The 20,299-nt window shown below is 41.1% G+C and overlaps 1 long non-coding RNA gene across 1 annotated transcript; it reads left to right on the top strand.

Moving 5' to 3' along the window:
- The first annotated feature begins 8,788 nt into the window (after positions 1-8,788).
- Positions 8,789-19,572, top strand: LOC131132865 (uncharacterized). Its single transcript, XR_013629240.1, has 2 exons — positions 8,789-9,515; positions 19,170-19,572. It is a non-coding gene; the product is annotated as an uncharacterized LOC131132865 (long non-coding RNA).
- Positions 19,573-20,299: the final 727 nt, after the last annotated feature.

Here is a 20,299-nt window from a genome sequence, read left to right as displayed (position 1 = left end):
TGTACATTATAAACTGAAAAGGGCGAGGAGTTCATCAGAGTGGGGGCGTTCCTAAATGGTCTCAAACTGGGGCCCACTTCCAGTCGTTTCATTTTGATTTATTTTTTTTACACTTTTATTTTACTTATGTATTATGTATTAATTTGAACAATTTTTATTTATTACTATTTAAGTCAATTTTATTTTATTTACTTTTATGTACCTTTATTAGGTCTTTTTTTTTACAGAATTATTTGGGTCATTTTATTTTAATTGTTATTTATTTTTAGAATTTATTATGCTTTTATTGAAATTACGTTTATTGTTTATTTTTACAGTTTTATATAAGCTGATTGAATTATTTTTACAATTTTATTATGGACATTTTTTTTAGCTTTTATTTATTTGTTTGAATTTCATATGCTATTCTTTAAGTCAGTTTAGTTTTTATATGTATTTATTTATTTATAATTTTTATTTATTTATTTATATTATTTATTTTTTATACTTAATTTTAATACTTATTTGTATACTTAATATTTATGTCAGTTTATTTTATTTAGAGGTCTTTCTTGATTTATATTTTGTACACTTTTATTTCATCAAACCAAGCAAATGTATTGTGTTTTTTTTCATCTTTCATCAACATGAATACCCGTTATTAAATGTCCAGTGTGCATTTTAGGAGAGTGTATGAACGCATATGGTCAAGAAGAGTAGAAAAAAAAAAAAACATGCAGACATACAAATGATGCATCAATTATAATTAAATATGAAATATTCAAAATAAATCAGTTGGATACGACATATTTTTATGCCATTTTGGACTTGCTGTCTGCGACCCACTTTTGCATCCGACCCACCAGTTGAGAACTGCTGCATGAGAGGGTTTTTTCCAGGATAGGACACCAGTGTACCCATTACATATAATTACCGGACTCCAAGGTGACTTCTTGCACCTTTCCCCAGCTACAAATGTATAATGCGCATAATGGTGTAATGTCCCAATAGTTTTGCCTGTGTAGTCTATTTTCTCCTCCTAGAGTTTGCTTCCTCCGTGAATGATTTGTTCAGCAGGTGCGAGCAGGCAAGTCGTGGCCCTTTTTGCACATGAATATGGCATTTTGTGCAGGTTCCTCGGCTGTGTTGTTGTAGTGTTACTTGCTCACAGGCAAACACTGTGCAGACTCTGAATGATTCAGAAAGCCTGGAGCCAAAACGCGTTGAAGGGGGGGGGGGGCCTGCATGCCCAACATGGCAGACAGACAGCGGCGAATGTGTGGCAACATGACTACGAGGACGTCATACGTAATTGTATCCGTGTCTCTAATGGCGCTCATCAGTTAGCACACTTGCAGTTTGGCCGCTTTTGCCCTTTGGATATAATGAGGTGTCGTTAGCCCACTTGTAGGAAATATCCCCGGGCTCGGTGAAGCTGAGAGAAAAACTGGAAAAGAAGAGACTTACTTGCAGCCAATTCCAATCAATCTGGAATTAGAAAGTGCGGCATCAGCACTGCACAGCAGGTGGACCTCCAAGTCCGCAAGTATTTAGGTGGAAAGTGGGCCAGTTTCTGTAGAGCACACACACACAATGCTGGGTTACATGCGGATTTATGCACTTAATTAGACTTTCATGAACCTGAGCTTGCAGTCATGTGAGGTTGAGAGCCAGAATGCTTCTTGGAATGTTGAAATTCTGCACCAAATGAGAGCTAATGAACATTTTCAAATGCGGTGCCCTATTTAGCGTCAGATACAAATACAGTAAGCAAACAAAGCAAAAGGATGTCATGAGTGCACAGACATGATTGCAAATAATGCTCCCATTTATGGGTCACAGATTATTGCCTGGTTAATGGTGAAACATGCTAAATTACATCCACAAATGCACTCACAGGAGGTGGGCCGATTTCAACAGAAGCTCCAGGAATTTACTATACCACTTGATATGATTGTTGTGACGTCACAGCCGTAGAAGCCATGATCAACATGCAGCAGTGTTTGAATTGCTCTCTCTCGGGATACAAATAAAGTTTTTTTCAAGTGAATATGGCGCTAGCATGTACTTACAGTGTTGCCTTGACAAAACCAGTCCACGGTGTAACCCGGTTCTCGGCCGAAGTCAGCTGCGACCCTATTGAGGATAAGAAAAAAAAAAAAGATAAATGGACAGTAAAAGTCCGCAAAAAAGGTAAACGTGTCATTTTGTATGTAAAAGTACTTGTTGAATCGTTCTTGTTCTCTGTAAATGTTAACTCTCATCTCTGTCCCTTAACCATTAGCTATTTCTGGAGGCTTGTACATCAGGTATATGATATATCTGTCGGTAGAATGAAATTTGCCCTGTTTTTGGCTATAATGGCGATAAGGAAAATGGTTAGCATGCGTTTTATGTTAAGCTACGAGCTACAGCTAAACTTGTAATTGTCGGCATTCTCACCATCCAATCACGGGCCGCCAACCAGACAAAGGCATAATCTGATTGGGTTAATAGACTCGCCAGTCACGCCCATTCATTTTCAGGTTTGGTCAAACCACACGTGACTGTTTCAGTGAGTCAACGCAAAATTGTTTTTTACCCGGCAACAAACATCTGAAATCCGATTGGATGACAGCTTAAATAAGACGCAGAGCACACTGTACTTTCAATTTTATAAATAAAAAATATATATGATGTTGGCAAAACATGAACTTATGACTTTTTTTAATCCAATATTAACATCATTAACTATTTAAGGTCCATTTTAGACAAACAAAAACTTAATTAACAAAAGCCAATTCTTCACCTGTTGGGTGTATAAGATCGGTGTTTAATGATGCATTTTCACAATTATTGGGATATTTCAATTTAAAAAGTGTAAATATGTAATTGGAATATAATAAAAAAAATTAATTTTTATTTTGCTCTGCCAGGGAAATGTGTAAGCTACACCTCCCTTGTTATATGGAATATTATTTGACTTTATTTGATGTGGACGGACCGGAGCAGAGGGGTGCCAGATCTACAATCCAAGGGAGAAGTGGACCGCCAAGGGACAACACCCCAGGCCCGCCCAACCGCAGCATCAGTGCTACAACTACAACAGTGGGCGGGCGGGCGTGCAGACGAGCAGCAAGGCAACCCACCGCGCCAGCCGACACCCGCTGGGCAGCAAGTCACAGCCCCAAGCCGCGGGGAGGCCAAGCAGTCCCTGATACATTTCAATGGTATGTTTGCTTTTTCTTTTGTTAATAGATTACATTACATTATAGCGGTAGTTACATTACAGCATCAAACAAATATGGCACCACCTGGATGAAAAGATTTTGCTTTTTACACGTTGACAAATCCAATCCCATGTCAAAGAGCTGCAGTGTGAATAATTGAGAGTGTGGATGTACGGCCACAAAGCAGGGCGCTGTGATGGCGTCTGGCTCAAACAAACCCAAAACAGCAGGAAAGTTGCTGTTTTTTTTTTTTTTTTTTTTGCATGCGGCTTCGGGACTCTCCTCGATGCCACCTCTAGTCTGCCGGGGACGCGCCATCGTGTAACGAGCCTCATTAGAACACCACGCCATCAGCACATCAAAGACTTCCCTTTTCACACCAGGAGTGGGATCACAATCCTTAGGATAGCTCTGCACCTCAGCAAACCCCCTCCGCCCCTCGCCGCCGTCACATCTCCCTCTCAGGGGGGGGCACGAGGAGGCACCGTTAAAGTTTTGGGTCATTTTCAGATCTCTGCTGCAGAGGAAGATTGCTGATTAATGCTGAATTATGCTAATGAGCTGCAGGAGGGCACACGAGGCCTCTGACGAGCTCAACTTAAGCGATGATGGATCTACTCAGCTAAGATGGCACCGGAGGGGAGGGACAGCCGGCAGAGACCCCCCCAATCAGAATCAGCAGGAGGCTTCTTTTTCTGGGACGCCATCACTCAAACGCAAACTAATTGTGTCTTCATCAGGATGCGTCGCCGCCCTCGCGGTGCGTCAAAGTCACACTTTTGTCGTGTGGACTTGACACGATTTCATATCGCCGTGGTTACGCAACAACAAGTATAACAAATATTTTTGTTGGCCGAAACGACAGAGATTTGGAGTTGAAACCACCTAGCCTCACCACAATGTGCGTTTCTATGCTTTTTCTTTGGCTTTTTGTGAAGTGTACCTGTGCTGGCAAGGGAGAAGCTGTGATGATAACCATAGAGCCAGAAATGGAAAAGGAATAGGTGCAGATTCTGGAAGATCTAGAACAGGGGTCTCAAACTCAATTTACCTGGGGGCCACTGGAGCTAGGGTCTGGGCGAGGCTGGACCGCATCAGGTTTTCCAAAAAAAAAAAAAAATGCATTTATTAAAAACAGAAAAATATACAAACTTTTTCAGTGCTTTGGTTCCGATTTTCTACAATGAAAGCTCTGATAAAAAAAATATATTTTTCTGCACAAAATAAGATGAAAAATAAATAAACAAACCAAGAATAAAGAAAATCAATCAATCAGTAATAAATAAATATAATAATAATAATAAAAACTTAAGAAACCACATATAGTTGGTGGGTAGACAAATGATTTTTTTCAGATTAAAATGAACAAAGCATTATTAGAGCCCTGTAGACATGACAAAACACGACTATAGTCACATTTATACTCTTTTTATTTACAACATATTGCGCAGCTGCAGGGTCTTGAGACACATGCTAACTCGCAAACTAGAGAGCTAGCGACCTAAACGGTAGCCTTCAAGTTATTTCCTTTAAACTTAAATAGCCAAAAACTTACCACTTCCACACGGATAGGGAGGGTAACTATTAACAGTTATTTAACCTTTAACATCTCAACCAGGCTTCGCTACACATCTTAAAAAGAATGCTACAGCTTCTGCTCAGTATCACCTATGATGCTAAATTACTTTATCATGACGTTCTAACAGCAATATGCGTCCCTGGAGCCTCCTAATGACCACCAAATGTGAGAACAATCTCAACCAGGCTTCGCTACACATCTTAAAAAGAATGCTACAGCTTCTGCTCAGTATCACCAATTATGGTAAATTACTTTATCATGACGTTCTAACAGCAATATGCATCCCTAGAGCCTCCTAATGAGCACGAAATGTGAGAACAATCTCAACCAGGCTTCGCTACACATCTTAAAAAGAATGCTACAGCTTCTGCTCAGTATCACCTATGATGCTAAATTACTTTATCATGACGTTCTAACAGCAATATGCGTCCCTGGAGCCTCCTAATGACCACCAAATGTGAGAAAAATCTCAACCAGGCTTCGCTACACATCTTAAAAAGAATGCTACAGCTTCTGCTCAGTATCACCTATGATGCTAAATTACTTTATCATGACGTTCTAACAGCAATATGCGTCCCTGGAGCCTCCTAATGACCACCAAATGTGAGAAAAATCTCAACCAGGCTTCGCTACACATCTTAAAAAGAATGCTACAGCTTCTGCTCAGTATCACCCATGATGCTAAATTACTTTATCATGACGTTCTAACAGCAATATGCGTCCCTAGAGCCTCCTAATGAGCACGAAATGTGAGAACAATCTCAACCAGGCTTCGCTACACATCTTAAAAAGAATGCTACAGCTTCTGCTCAGTATCACCTATGATGCTAAATTACTTTATCATGACATCTAACAGCAATATGCGTCCCTGGAGCCTCCTAATGACCACCAAATGTGAGAACAATCTCAACCAGGCTTCGCTACACATCTTAAAAAGAATGCTACAGCTTCTGCTCAGTATCACCAATTATGGTAAATTACTTTATCATGACGTTCTAACAGCAATATGCGTCCCTGGAGCCTCCTAATGACCACCAAATGTGAGAACAATCTCAACCAGGCTTCGCTACACATCTTAAAAAGAATGCTACAGCTTCTGCTCAGTATCACCTATGATGCTAAATTACTTTATCATGACGTTCTAACAGCAATATGTGTCCCTAGAGCCTCCTAATGAGCACGAAATGTGAGAACAATCTCAACCAGGCTTCGCTACACATCTTAAAAAGAATGCTACAGCTTCTGCTCAGTATCACCTATGATGCTAAATTGCTTTATCGTGACGTTCTAACAGCAATGTGCGTCCCTAGAGCCTCCTAATGAGCACGAAATGTGAGAACAATCTCAACCAGGCTTCGCTACACATCTTAAAAAGAATGCTACAGCTTCTGCTCAGTATCACCTATGATGCTAAATTACTTTATCATGACGTTCTAACAGCAATATGCGTCCCTGGAGCCTCCTAATGACCACCAAATGTGAAAAAAATCTCAACCAGGCTTCGCTACACATCTTAAAAAGAATGCTACAGCTTCTGCTCAGTATCACCAATTATGGTAAATTACTTTATCATGATGTTCTAACAGCAATATGCGTCCATGGAGCCTCCTTATGAGCACCAAATGTGAGAACAATCTCAACCAGGCTTCGCTACACATCTTAAAAGAAATACGGCAGCTCAGCCCGCTACCACCTGTGATGCTAACTCATTCAAACGTGAGGAGTGTGCGTCTTCTCCCACTGATTGGCGATGGTATAATACATTACGCGACATGAAAGAAGAGTTGAATTATTGACGACAATTAAAAAATTGTTATCGAAAACTATTCAGCGGCGCGGATCCATCGTCATGAGGACATGAATTATGCAGCGGTGCAAAGCGGGATCTGGTGTCCTATTTTGGACTTGAAGAACTTGGGAGCCGTTTAATACTAATACTAGTAACTGTGGCGACACGATCTAACAACAGTAGGCCGGTCTCATTAACCGCCGGCAATGCCGGTTGCAATGCACGAGGCCTTTGAATGCAATTAAAGAGTCGCAGCGCCGCTAATAGAAGCGGTGTGTTTTACCGACGACTGCGTGAGGATGTTTTTGTGTTTCTGGGTTAAGGTAACATTTGCACCACATCTCAGCATGCAATTGGGAGTAATAGCACCGAGGTATTGTTTGATACGTGTGAAACAGGCAAATCATTTGTATTTGCCGCGAGAGGCCAGACTTAGGTGAGTCTTCACATCGTGATGTGCGATAATGCTCCTCTACCACCGCCGCCGCCGCCGCCGCCGTCCTTGTCCTCACGCGGCCTTGAACGTGTCCTTGCAACCTGCAGCCTACTAATGTTTAGGAAAAAACTCCAAATATATCATCCCAAATGGGAGTTATCCATTCATCTCCTAAAGATTTCCAGTCTGGGTCTTAAATGTATGTTTGCTTTTACAATAACAGTGTAATGGAACTCATGAATCATTACAGTGCAAGGAATTGTCTTCGCTTTTTGGTTTTTGTAGACGTACAATCATTAGCAACAATGTTGAAAAGAATTCCTCCCAGAGGAAATAATGCAATGTGAATGAATTCTCTCCACGGACAAACTTGGGAAAAAACCTTGACGAGCTGCTTTGTTAAATCTTAATCGATTGTGTAAGTCGTAACTAAAATAACTAACGCAACTAAAATAACGTTTTTTTTTGGAGTGAGGTGTGACACCTGTAATGTTCCATTGATGTTACAAGGCGTTGCATTGGCGTTAATGCGCCAATTAACAGCGTTGTTACTTACCGGGGCGGCACGGTGGTCTAGGGGTTAGCGCGCAGACCTCACAGCTAGGAGACCAGGGTTCAATTCCACCCTCGGGCATCTCTGTGTTTTCTCCGGGTACTCCGGTTTCCTCCCACATTCCAAAAACATGCTAGGTTAATTAGCGACTCCAAATTGTCCATAGGTATGAATGTGAGTGTGAATGGTTGTTTGTCTATATGTGCCCTGTGATTGGCTGGCGACCCTCGTGAGGAAAAGTGGTAGAAAATGAATGAATGAATGAATGTTACTTACCGTGTGGGCGGATGCATGGTCCGCGGAAGCAAATAACCTCCAGGGTCTCCACAACATTGGCTCTGTTGCCGCTGTGTTGTACAATAGAGTTGCTACACATTAAAAGGGGGCATATTATGCTAATCTTTCCACCCTCAAGTTGTGGACTCCCATAGAGCAGCTCCACGCAATAACCCGCACAGAAAACTTTCTAGATCAGGGGTCTCAAACACGCGGCCCCCGCCTTGATATATATGTAAGTTTAATGTTAGTGCGCCCCCGCGCAAGTTTGATGTGGATGCCGTATGGTATCATGTACCCAGAAAAAATTATTACGTTTGATTAATGTTCATGTTAAAGGTTAAATAACTGTTAATAGTTATCCTCCCTATCCGTGTGGAAGTGGTAAGTTTTTGGCTATTTAAGTTTAAAGGAAATAACTTGAAGGCTACCGTTTAGGTCGCTAGCTCTCTAGTTTGCGAGTTAGCATGTGTCTCAAGACCCTGCAGTTGCGCAATATGTTGTAAATAAAAAGAGTATAAATGTGACTATAGTCGTGTTTTGTCATGTCTACAGGGCTCTAATAATGCTTTGTTCATTTTAATCTGAAAAAAATCATTTGTCTGCGCACCAACTATATGTGGTTTCTCAAGTTTTTATTATTTGCCGTTTTATTATTATTATTTTATTTATTACTGATTGATTGATTTTCTTTATTCTTGATTTGTTTATTTATTTTTCATCTTATTTTGTGTAGAAAAATAAAAAGTAAGATATTTGAGAACAGTGGAATATTTTATTGTAGAAAATTGGAACCAAAGCGAAGTTTTAAAAAAAAATTTGTTTTTAATAAATGTGTTTTTTTGGAAAACCAGATGCTCAGTCTCACCCAGACCTTAGCTCCAGTGGCCCCCAGGTAAATTGAATTTGAGACCCCTGTTTTAATGTGTATAATATTTGGTAGCAAAGCCTCTTTTCTTCTTTTTTATTTACAAGGTGGCGGGCACATACGTACACAGGGCGGGCTCACCGAGCTGGGCCGCATCAAAGGCGGTATTATGTCGAAAATCCGCAACTTCAAAAGTGAGCCTTTGAGCGCTTCTCCTCCCAAAGAAGAGCAAACAAGTGAGTTTTCTCACGTTTGGAGCCCTAGAGCCTCATACAGCTGTTAGAACATCACTAAAAACGTGACTTTTTCATCTGAAGACAAGATGCGGCGTATCGGATTTCATCACAGCAGAATGGAAAATTGTCCCTCTGGAGGAGGCTCCTTGCATAACAAAGCCTTGGCGGAGGAACAGTACGTTCTTGTCGGTCGTGTCAGCAGCTCAGCTCATCAAGGTCTCAGCCGGTTAAAAATAGTCTTTCAGCTTTTGCACCTGATGAACTTCTGAAAGGCCACACCTGAAAGGGAAGGGACAAAGGAGAAACACGGAGAGATGGAAGTCTCGCAGCGGGGAAAATGAAGCAAGCGTTCCCATGCAGAAGACCACGACGCCTCCATTCTCCTGTCAAGATGAAAAGCACTTAAAGCCAGTGTTGTTCCAAAGTGGACCTTTTGTTGTCGGCAGCTTTTTTTCTGCTGGGGATTTATCACAAAAAAAAAAAAAAATCAAAACAAACGATAAGCTTTGCTTTTTTTTAGGTCACCGCAGACGGGAACCAATGAAACTGTGATGACAACCATAGAACAAGAAGTGGAAGTGACTGCAATGGTGAGTAGCCACATACTGTACGTGAGTCCTGGCTAACAAACAAACAACCATTCACACTCACATTCATACCTATGGACAATTTGGAGTCGCTAATTAACCTAGCATGTTTTTGGAATGTGGGAGGAAACCAGAGAAAAGCCACGCATGCACGGGGAGAACATGCAAACTCCACACAGACATGGCCAATGATGGGATTGAACTCGGGTATTTTAGCTGTGAGGCTAACCACTTTACCACCGTGCAGCCACCTTTGAAACTCATTCATTCATTCATTCATTTTCTACCGCTTTTCCTCACAAGGGTCGCGGGGGTGCTGGAGCCTATCCCAGTTGTCTTCGACCGAGAGGCGGGGTACACCCTGGACTGGTGGCCAGCCAATCACAGGGCACATATAGACAAACAACCATTCACACTCACATTCATACCTATGGACAATTTGGAGTCGCTAATTAACCTAGCATGTTTTTGGAATGTGGGAGGAAACCAGAGTACCCGGAGAAAACCCACGCATGCACGGGGAGAACATGCAAACTCCACACAGAGATGGCCGAGGATGGGATTGAACTCGGGTCTTCTAGCTGTGAGGCTAACCACTTGCCCGCCGTGCAGCCACCTTTGAAACTCATTCATTCATTCATTTTCTACCGCTTTTCCTCACAAGGGTCGCGGGGGTGCTGGAGCCTATCCCAGCTGTCTTTGGGCAAGAGGCGGGGTACACTCTGGACTGGTGGCCAGCCAATCACAGGGCACATATAGACAAACAACCATTCACACTCACATTCATACCTATGGACAATTTGGAGTCGCTAATTAACCTAGCATGTTTTTGGAATGTGGGAGGAAAACGCAGAAAAGCCACGCATGCACGGGGAGAACATGCAAACTCCACACAGAGATGGCCGAGGGTGGGATTGAACTCGGGCCTTCTAGCTATGAGGCTAACCACCGTGCAGCCACCTTTGAAACGCATTCATTTTCTACCGCTTTTTCCTCACGAGGGTCGCGGGGGTGCTGGAGCCTATCCCAGCTGTCTTCGGGCGAGGTACACCCTGGACTGGTGGCCAGCCAATCACAGGGCACATATAGACAAACAACCATTCACACTCACATTCATACCTATGGACAATTCGCCAATTAACCTAGCATGTTTTTGGAATGTGGGAGGAAAACCGGAATACCCGGAGAAAACCCACACATGCACGGGGAGAACATGCAAACTCCACACAAAGATGGCCGAGGGTGGAATTGAACCCTGGTCTCCTAGCTGTGAGGTCTGCGCGCTACCTTTGAAACTGTGAGTATAAAATAATACTAAAGTGCATGCACCCCTGCTATATTACATGTACAATGTACATAAATATTCCTATTTATGGAGGTACAGTATCTCTTTGGGACGTTCAGAATGTTTCTCTATTCATAGTTTGTGCACATGGGGGTCCCCGCACCCCCATTTAAGAATCCCTGGTCTAAAAGACAGGCAAGCATTTCATGGCAGGGCCACCTTGAGTTTGTATACTCTGCTCCAAAAAAAAAACCAAACCATGCAAATGAATGAGCTAGCGAGAGCCAGCCTGCACCTGAAAACACACTAAAAGCGCCAAAGAGGGACATTTGCATTTCAAACGTGCCAACACGAGCGGCCTCTGTCGTGTTGATCCAAAAACATACGGCGCGCTTGTTTGCGCTCATTTGCGTGGCCTGGCAGGTATTGTTTATTTGCGGCGTGAGCGCTGCTTCCTTTTTAACGTCGCTACTAAAAATTCCGGTCGACGCCGCTGCCGCTAAGCGGGCCCGGGGACGCGCAATTAGAGCGCTTTGATACGGCGATAACGTCCAACCTTTCCTTGACAAGCTGTGGCCGCCATCGTGACGTCTCTTTAACACACTCGGAGGCAAATGTTTTTTCAAGCACCGTTTTGGACTGGCGGGGTCCTCCATGCGTGAGCGCTCTAAACCCGACAATCACCCGCCTCGTATAATAGAAAGCAATTAAGTAAGTGGCTTTGCTCAAATCTCCATTTTAAAAAGGAGCTTTATTAAAAAAAAAAAAAAAGAGTTCCAATTGTGGCAAGCCGCGTGCTTAACCTGACTGGTGGCAGAGATACGATAAGGAGTGTAATCCCTGTGGCGGGCCTGCTGCTGATTAGCTTATCCCGTCAGAGGACGCTGAAGAAAAATGGCTGCTGTCTAGGGGACGACCGAACAAACTGCGGAAAATGCTGCCTAAATTGTTGACACCATTTTATTTTTAATGTTAGCAGAAAATCCAGCATAGGAATAATAATAATAATAATAATAATAATAATAATAATAATAATAATAATAATAATAATAAACGACATGAAGGAATTCTGAGAATTCTGAGAATTCCTTCATGTGCGCAGACCTCACAGCTAGGAGACCAGAGTTCAATCCCACCCTCTGCCATCTCTGTGTGGAGTTTGCATGTTCTCCCCGTGCATGCGTGGGTTTTTTCCGGGTACTCCGGTTTCCTCCCACATTCCAAAAAACATGCTAGGTTAATTAGCGACTCCAGATTGTCCATAGGTATGAATGTGAGTGTGAATGGTTGTTTGTCTATATGTGCCCTGTGATTGGCTGGCCACCAGTCCAGAGTGTACCCTGCCTCTCGCCCGAAGACAGCTGGGATAGGCTCCAGCACCCCCTGCGATCCTTGTGAGGAAAATCGGTAGAAAATGAATGAATGAATGAAGGAATTTTAAGTAAAAGTCTATTAGGATCGAACCAGCAACCAGCAGTTGGGAGTCAACCAGGATGTTACATGGAATGTCAAATATAAAATGAATTCTGACCAATAGGGGGCGACATGGAAATTGCCTATTCATTTTCAGTGGGACAAAATATCACAAAAAATATTGAATGCGAAATATGAGCGTAATTAGCACATTAAATAAATGAGAAATTTGAAATATCGGAATATAAAAAGCGGAAAATGATTATTGAAATGTGTAATTATGTTGCACAATTACATGAGGACTGAGGATCGAACCAGCAAGCATACAGGCGAGGACCACTCTATGACCTGAGCTGTGCTACCTTACTTGAAATAGACCCCCAGCTCCCCCACAAATGGGAGGACATTGAAACTGCCAATTATTTTTCAATGGGGAAAAATGTGACAGAAAATGTTGAATTATGGAAAAATTTGGGAATTATTTGGAAAGTCCTGATAGATAGATCGTTTTGTTGAACGATTACACACGGACTGAGGATCGAACCGGCAACCAATCTACCAATTTTGATGTTCTTTTATTGGCTTGACTTGGTCCGTCTTGTCTCTGTTGTATTATCATGTTGTATACGCTGGTGATTCCATAGCTTGTCTTTTAAATGTCAGGTCCAACCGCCCCGGGCTGGACTGATGGAAGGGTGGCTGCTGATTGGCGCCAGCGTTTATACAGTACACCAGTGGGGGCTGCACTGCAGGCAAGGTGGCTTTTGTCTGGTAATGTTACTTCTGATGTCTCGGTCGTTTCCTGGTCTTGTCTGGTTTTGCTGTCTGGCAATTTACCACGTATGTCCGTCTATCTATCAGGGACTCAAGACGGTCGCTAGCTAGCAAGCTAACCGGTTTGCCTCAAATTTTATTCATTCATTCATTTTCTACTGTTTAGGGTCGTGGGGGTGCTGGAGCCTATCCCAGCTGTCTTCGGGTGATAGGCGGGGTCCACCCAGCCAATCACAGGGCACATATAGACAAACAACCATTCACACTCACATTCATATCAGCAGTTAGCCTAGCATGTTTTTGGAATGTGGGAGGAAACCGGAGTACCCGGAGCAAACCCACGCATGCACGGGGAGAACATGCAAACTCCACACAGAGATGGCCGAGGGTGGAATTGAACTCGGATCTTCTAGCTGTGAGGCTAACCACTGTGCAGCCACCTTTGAAACTCATTCATTCATTTTCTACTGCTTTTTCCTCACTAGGGTCGCGGGGGGTTGCTGGTGCCTATCCCAGCTGTCTTCGGGCAAGAGACAGGGTACAGCCAGCCAATCACAGGGCACATATAGACAAACAACCATTCACACTCACATTCATACCTATGGACAATTTGGAGTCGCCAATTAACCTAGCATGTTTTTGGAATGTGGGAGGAAACCGGAGTACCACGCATGCACCGGGAGAACACAGAGATGGCCGAGGGTGGGATTGAACTCGGATCTTCTAGCTGTGAGGCTAACCACTGTGCAGCCACCTTTGAAACTCATTCATTCATTTTCTACTGCTTTTTCCTCACTAGGGTCGCGGGGGGTTGCTGGTGCCTATCCCAGCTTTCTTCGGGCGAGAGGCGGGGTACAGCCAGCCAATCACAGGGCACATATAGACAAACAACCATTCACACTCAAATTCATACCTATGGACAATTTGGAGTCACCAATTAACCTAGCATGTTTTTGGAATGTGGGAGGAAACCGGAGAAAACCCACGCATGCACGGAGATGGCCGATGGTGGAATTGAACCCTGGTCTCCTAGCTGCGAGGTCTGCACGCTAACCACTAAACCACCGTGCAGCCAGAGAGTTGAAACAGTTGGGGAAAAAAAACAGCTGTATCTCTCCAAACTCTCCCACACATGCACGGGGAATTGAACCCTGGTCTCCTAGCTGTGAGGTCTGCATGCTAACCACTCGACCGCCGTGCCGCCACCTCAAATTTATTTCCTCTAAAACTAAGAAGCCAAATACGCACCACTTCCACATGGAACAGGAGGGGAACCTTTTCCACCATCAAGTGGGAACATACTTCATGACTTCCTACAGTGTTAAGGTAATGTCATGTAAGCTAATGTTTGATGTCATTACCGCCACCTAGTGAGCACAAAGCTACATATCGCTTGAGGATCGAACCGTGGTATTTAGTTTTTAGTGCTTGATTGAGAAATACCAGCCAAGATATTAAAAACGGGAAAAAACGCTGAAATGACTCATCCTTGTGAGTTAGTTTGCTTTTTCGTCGTCGTTTTTGTCGTTTGCTTTGTCGCGACAGAATTCAAATCTATCCATCCATCCATGTCATCACAGAGACGCGTCGTGCTGCTGTTATGAAACCTGCCCTTGCCGCTCGCTGTCAATCAAAGAGTGATGTCATGGTAACTACTTCCATCTGGCTGCTTGGGATTGGCTTCTATTTTTTCCCTTTAAGAAAGAAAATTAAAAAAAAACAAAACACGCAGGCTTGCTGTTTGCCTGCTTCTTGTCAGTGTTTATCTACGGATTACAGCTCGTCTGCAAAACACTCCAAGATGGCTAGGAAACCAGAATATTTCATATTTATATAGAATATATATTCATATTTAACATTAATCGTGCACCGTTACGGAGAACGTGTTCTTTTGGAATACTACTTCCTGTAATTGTCCGTGATGAATTATGTCTTGACCTTTCGCTTCGCTCTTAAGTGTTTCGCCTCTCATCAGCTGCCTGTCAGTGTTTCCATAGCAACATAATGTAAACACACAAGCTTTCTTGTCTGCTCTCTACCAGAGCATTCGTAAGCTAATTTTCTTCACACCTTCAATTGTTGATTGTCATTTGTTAGCATATTCAAGGGATCTTGGATTTCACAGTTTTTCTTCCAAACGAACCTGTGCTGGAAATGCTGCGGGGGGGGGGGGGGGCGGCCATGAAAAAATATTTCACTTGATGGCGGCTACGTTTTTCATCCAACGTTGCTCAAATTTCACACACATGTCGTTTTCAGTCGACCAAATGGGTGTATCAAATTTCACCATGATCCAGCCAAATACCATAAAGTAACAGGTCAACGACCGGGATGTTTTGGTGTATGGCGGCCATGTTTGTTATTCAGTCTTGCTCAAATTTGACATACATGTACTCGTCAGTCCTATAAATGGGTGTACCAAATTTCACCATGATCCAGCCAAATGCCATAAAGTAACAGCGATTGCTTATGCCGCCACTCATTGGAAGACATGCTAGCGTAAATGTTATACAGAGGTCCTTAAAGTTGAAAAAAAAAAAACATTGGATGATTGGTCAATGACCGGGATGTTTTGCTGTATGGCGGCCATGTTTGTTATTCAATCTTGCTCAAATTTGACATACATGTACTCGTCATTCCTATAAATGGGTCTACCAAATTTCACCATGATCCAGCCAAATGCCATAAAGTAACAGGTCAATGACCGGGATGTTTTGGTGTATGGCGGCCATGTTTGTTATTCAATCTTGCTCAAATTTGACATACATGTACTCGTCAGTCCTATAAATGGGTGTACCAAATTTCACCATGATTTGGCCAAACACCCTAAGGCCAAACTCAATTTACTTGGGGGCCACTGGAGCTAGGGTCTGGGCAGGTTTTCCAAAAAAAAAAAAAAACGCATTTATTAAAAACAGAAAAATATACAAACTTTTTCAGTGCTTTTGTTCCGATTTTCTACAAGAAAAGCTCTGATGAAACATTCCACTGTTCTCAAATATCTTAATTTTTATTTTTCTGCACAAAATAAGATGAAAAATAAATAAATCAAGAATGAAGAAAATCAATCAATCAGTAATAAATAAATAAATATAATAATAATAATAAAAACTTAAGAAACCACAGTTGGTGGGTAGACAAAATATTTTTTTCAGATTAAAATGAACAAAGCATTATTAGAGCCCTGTAGACATGACAAAACACGACTATAGTCACATTTATACTCTTTTTATTTACAACATATTGCGCAACTGCAGGGTCTTGAGACACATGCTAACTCGCAAACTACAGAGCTAGCGACCTAAATGGTAGCCTTCAAGTTATTTCCTTTAAACTTAAATAGCCAAAAATGTACCACTTCCACACGGATAGGGAGGATAACTATTAACAGTTATTTAACCTTTAACATGAACATTAATCAAACGTAATAATTTTTTCTGGGTACATGATACCATACAGCATCCATATCAAACTTGCGCGGGCCGCACTAACATTAAACTTTCATATCAAGGCGGGGGGTCTCAAACTAGTGTCCTGCGGGCCACATTTGGCCAAATTTAGTGGTGATTCACCTTCAAGTTACACTTATTTTGTAGAGCTCCTTGTCTTATTAGGTCTGTCTTTTTCATAAAAATAACAGCACAGGCAACACAGCAGGGGTCCATGTTTTGACATATACGTATCTGACATTCATGAAAGGAGACGCTGGGACGAAATAAAGCATAATAATTCATGGAAAGCCGTGCGTACGGGTGCCATATTTCATGCGCAAAAAAGCACAGATGTCTACCTGGCGCTGATATTAGAGGGAAAAAGTCAGCAGCTCACCAAAGTCATTTGGAGAAATTGTCAGGGGAGTGAGCCAACGCGCGCCATATTTCATCCTAATCTGTTCAATAGTGCTGCAATTTAATCTCACGGCCCAGGAGAAGCAGTCAGCTGACATCTTGAACAACACAAGACATTACACGTGTCACGGGCTGGGGGGGGAAAGAGAATTAATGATGGCCGCATTCCATTCCACTTCTTCATCCTCACGCTGCTGCCGCTCTCTTCAGCTTAAGGTGTTTTTTTTGTATTATTCTCACAAAATGTGGACATTTTATGTCCGTACATGGTGCACGTGTGAGGCGATGAATCACTTTGACGGAGAGCATTTAGAGAATAAGATGACAGTACGTACGCTATGACATGAATAAACAGCGTGTAGATTGCATACAATGGAGTGCACGGGGTCACTGGCTTTTCCAATTAGTACATTCATACTTCATATTTTATTCCTCATATGTACAAAATAAGCTCAGCTGACATAAGGAACAATATTTAACTGAGCCAGTGTCAGTTTGTGATGTCTTTTTCCACATGTAATGGAATCGGGATCATTTTACCCGTCAAATACTGATCATCTTCTCAGAAAGTAACATAACAAAACGTGGTTTTGCGTAACTTAGCGTGGCAAAACATAGCATAACATGTCGTTAAATAACATAGGTTAGCATAGTATAGTGTAACATAACATTAAATTAATTAACATTAATGCTTAGCATAGCATAACATTACATAGCATAGCATAAAATGACATAGCATAGGTTAGCATAATACTATATAGTGCAACATGACATAACATAACATAGCTGACCGTAGTATAGCATAAGGTAGCATAACATTGTTAAATAACATAGAATAGCATAGTATAGTGCAACATAACATTAAATTTCTTAGCATAGCATAACATAGCATAGCATAAAATTACATAGCATAGGTTAGCATAATACTATATAGTGCAACATGACATAACATAACATGACATAGCTTACCATAGTATAGCATAAGGTAGCATAACATCGTTAAATAACATAGGTTAGCATAGTATAGTGTAACATAACATTAAATTGCTTAGCATAGCATAACATTACATAGCATAGCATGAAATTACATAGCATAGGTTAGCATCACACTATATAGTGCAACATGACATAACATAACATAGCTGACCGTAGTATAGCATAAGGTAGCATAACATCGTTAAATAACATAGGTTAGCATAGTATAGTGTAACATAACATTAAATTAATTAACATTAATGCTTAGCATAGCATAACATAAAATTACATAGCATAGGTTAGCATAGTATAGTGTAACATAACATTAAATAGCTTAGCATAGCATAACATAACATTACATAGCATAGCATAAAATTACATAGCATAGGTTAGCATAGTACTATATAGTGCAACATGACATAACATAACATAGCTGACCATAGTATAGCATAAGGTAGCATAACATCGTTAAATAACATAGGTTAGCATAGTATAGTGTAACATAACATTAAATTGCTTAGCTTAGCATAGTATAACATTACATAGCATAGCATAAAATTACATAGCATAGGTTAGCATAATACTATATAGTGCAACATGACATAACATGACATAGCTTACCATAGTATAGCATAAGGTAGCATAACATCGTTAAATAACATAGGTTAGCATAGTATAGTGTAACATAACCTTAAATTGCTTAGCATAGCATAACATAGCATAGCATAAAATTACATAGCATAGGTTAGCATAATACTATATAGTGCAACATGACATTACATAACATAGCTGACCATAGTATAGCATCAAATAACATAGATTAGTTTAGTATAACATAACATTACATAACATAGCATAGCATAGTATAACATATTATAGCATAGGTTAGCATAGTATATTCATTCATTCATTTTCTACTGTGTAGGGTCGTGGGGGTGCTGGAGCCTATCCCAGCTGTCTTCGGGCGATAGGCGGGTTCCACCCAGCCAATCACAGGGCACATATAGGCAAACAACCATTCACACTCACATTCATACCTATGGACAATTTGGAGTCGCTAATTAATTAACCTAGCATGTTTTTGGAATGTGGGAGGAAACCGGAGTACCCGGAGAAAACCCACGCATGCACGGGGAGAACATGCAAACTCCACACAGAGATGGCCAAGGGTGGAATTGAACCCTGGTCTCCTTGGCTAAAACTTAATCATGAAAAGTATTTTAATTGGCTAAACCTCATAGCTGAACACAAATCCGAATGTTCCAGCTAAAAATGAAAGATTGTGTGTTTTGTACTTTGCTCCAGCATGTCTGAGCCCCAGCTCCCCAAGCATCGTGCATAAATGTGATATTCCATCTTTAGGTGTTACATGGACTCCAGTGTCTCGCTAACGCCACCGCATGACAGCTTCATCTTCTCCTTGGCTCTCGAGGACGAGAGACGAGATGGCAACGTGACGGACATGATGGACGTCTCATTTTGCCAAAGATCCTTCACCTGGCAAAGCGTTCCGTCTCTTCCCGCCTGGACGCATGTGTCTCACCGCATCGCTTTCCTTTGCCGTCTTGGCCGTGTGACTTATCTTCATCTTTTTTCTGCCTCCTGCCAGGCGTCCTGCTCCTGATCACTGAAACAATGGCACCCTGCAGATTGGTGGAGTGCACCTTGGCTGTGACCCCGCCCCCATCACATGACCAGGGGTTTGTCAACAATTCACTAGGCTATATTTTCTTGGTTATTATTTCAAGGCTTACCGTATGAGACACCCCCCCCCCCCTCGTCAAAATAGCATAGAGTTGAAATATTACCCAAAAAATAAAGTCCAAATATGATGAGATAGGTGACATAATTGGAAAATGAAAAAAACAACTGAAATATAAAAAATATATATATATATATATATATATATATGTATATATATAAAATATTCAGAGAAAAATATGGTATTATAACAAGAAAAAATGTCACAAATTTAAGAAAATAAACTCCTAACATTATTATTATTATTATTAGAATACTGATGCAATTTTAGTAGCATAGAGTTGATACATTTTTTTAAAATTGATTTTTTTATTCACATTAGGAGAAATAAACACATTTTTTTGGAAACAAATTGTAATTTTTGGAAAATTTCGTGAGGAAAATGTTACCCAAAAAAATAAAGTCAAAATATGATGAGATAGGTGACATAATTGGAAAATGAAAAAAACAACTGAAATATAATATATATATATATATATATATATATATATGGTATTATAACGAGAAAAAATGTCACAAATGTAAGAAAATAAACTAACATTATTATTATTATTATTAGAATACTGATGCAACTTTAGTAGCATAGAGTTGATACATTTTTTTAAAATTGATTTTTTTATTCACATTAGGAGAAATAAACACATTTTTTTGGAAACAAATTGTCATTTTTGGAAGATTTTGTGAGGAAAATGTTACCCAAAAAATAAAGTCAAAATATGATGAGATAGGTG

The sequence above is a fragment of the Doryrhamphus excisus genome, linkage group LG1, assembly GCF_037039965.1.
Source record: "Doryrhamphus excisus strain RoL-2023G ecotype Guam linkage group LG1, RoL_Dexc_Guam_v1.1, whole genome shotgun sequence".
In the NCBI taxonomy this organism is placed as follows: Eukaryota; Metazoa; Chordata; class Actinopteri; order Syngnathiformes; family Syngnathidae; genus Doryrhamphus; species Doryrhamphus excisus.
The sequence above is the reverse complement of the archived record's forward strand: the minus strand, read 5'-3'. Positions and strand labels throughout refer to the sequence as shown.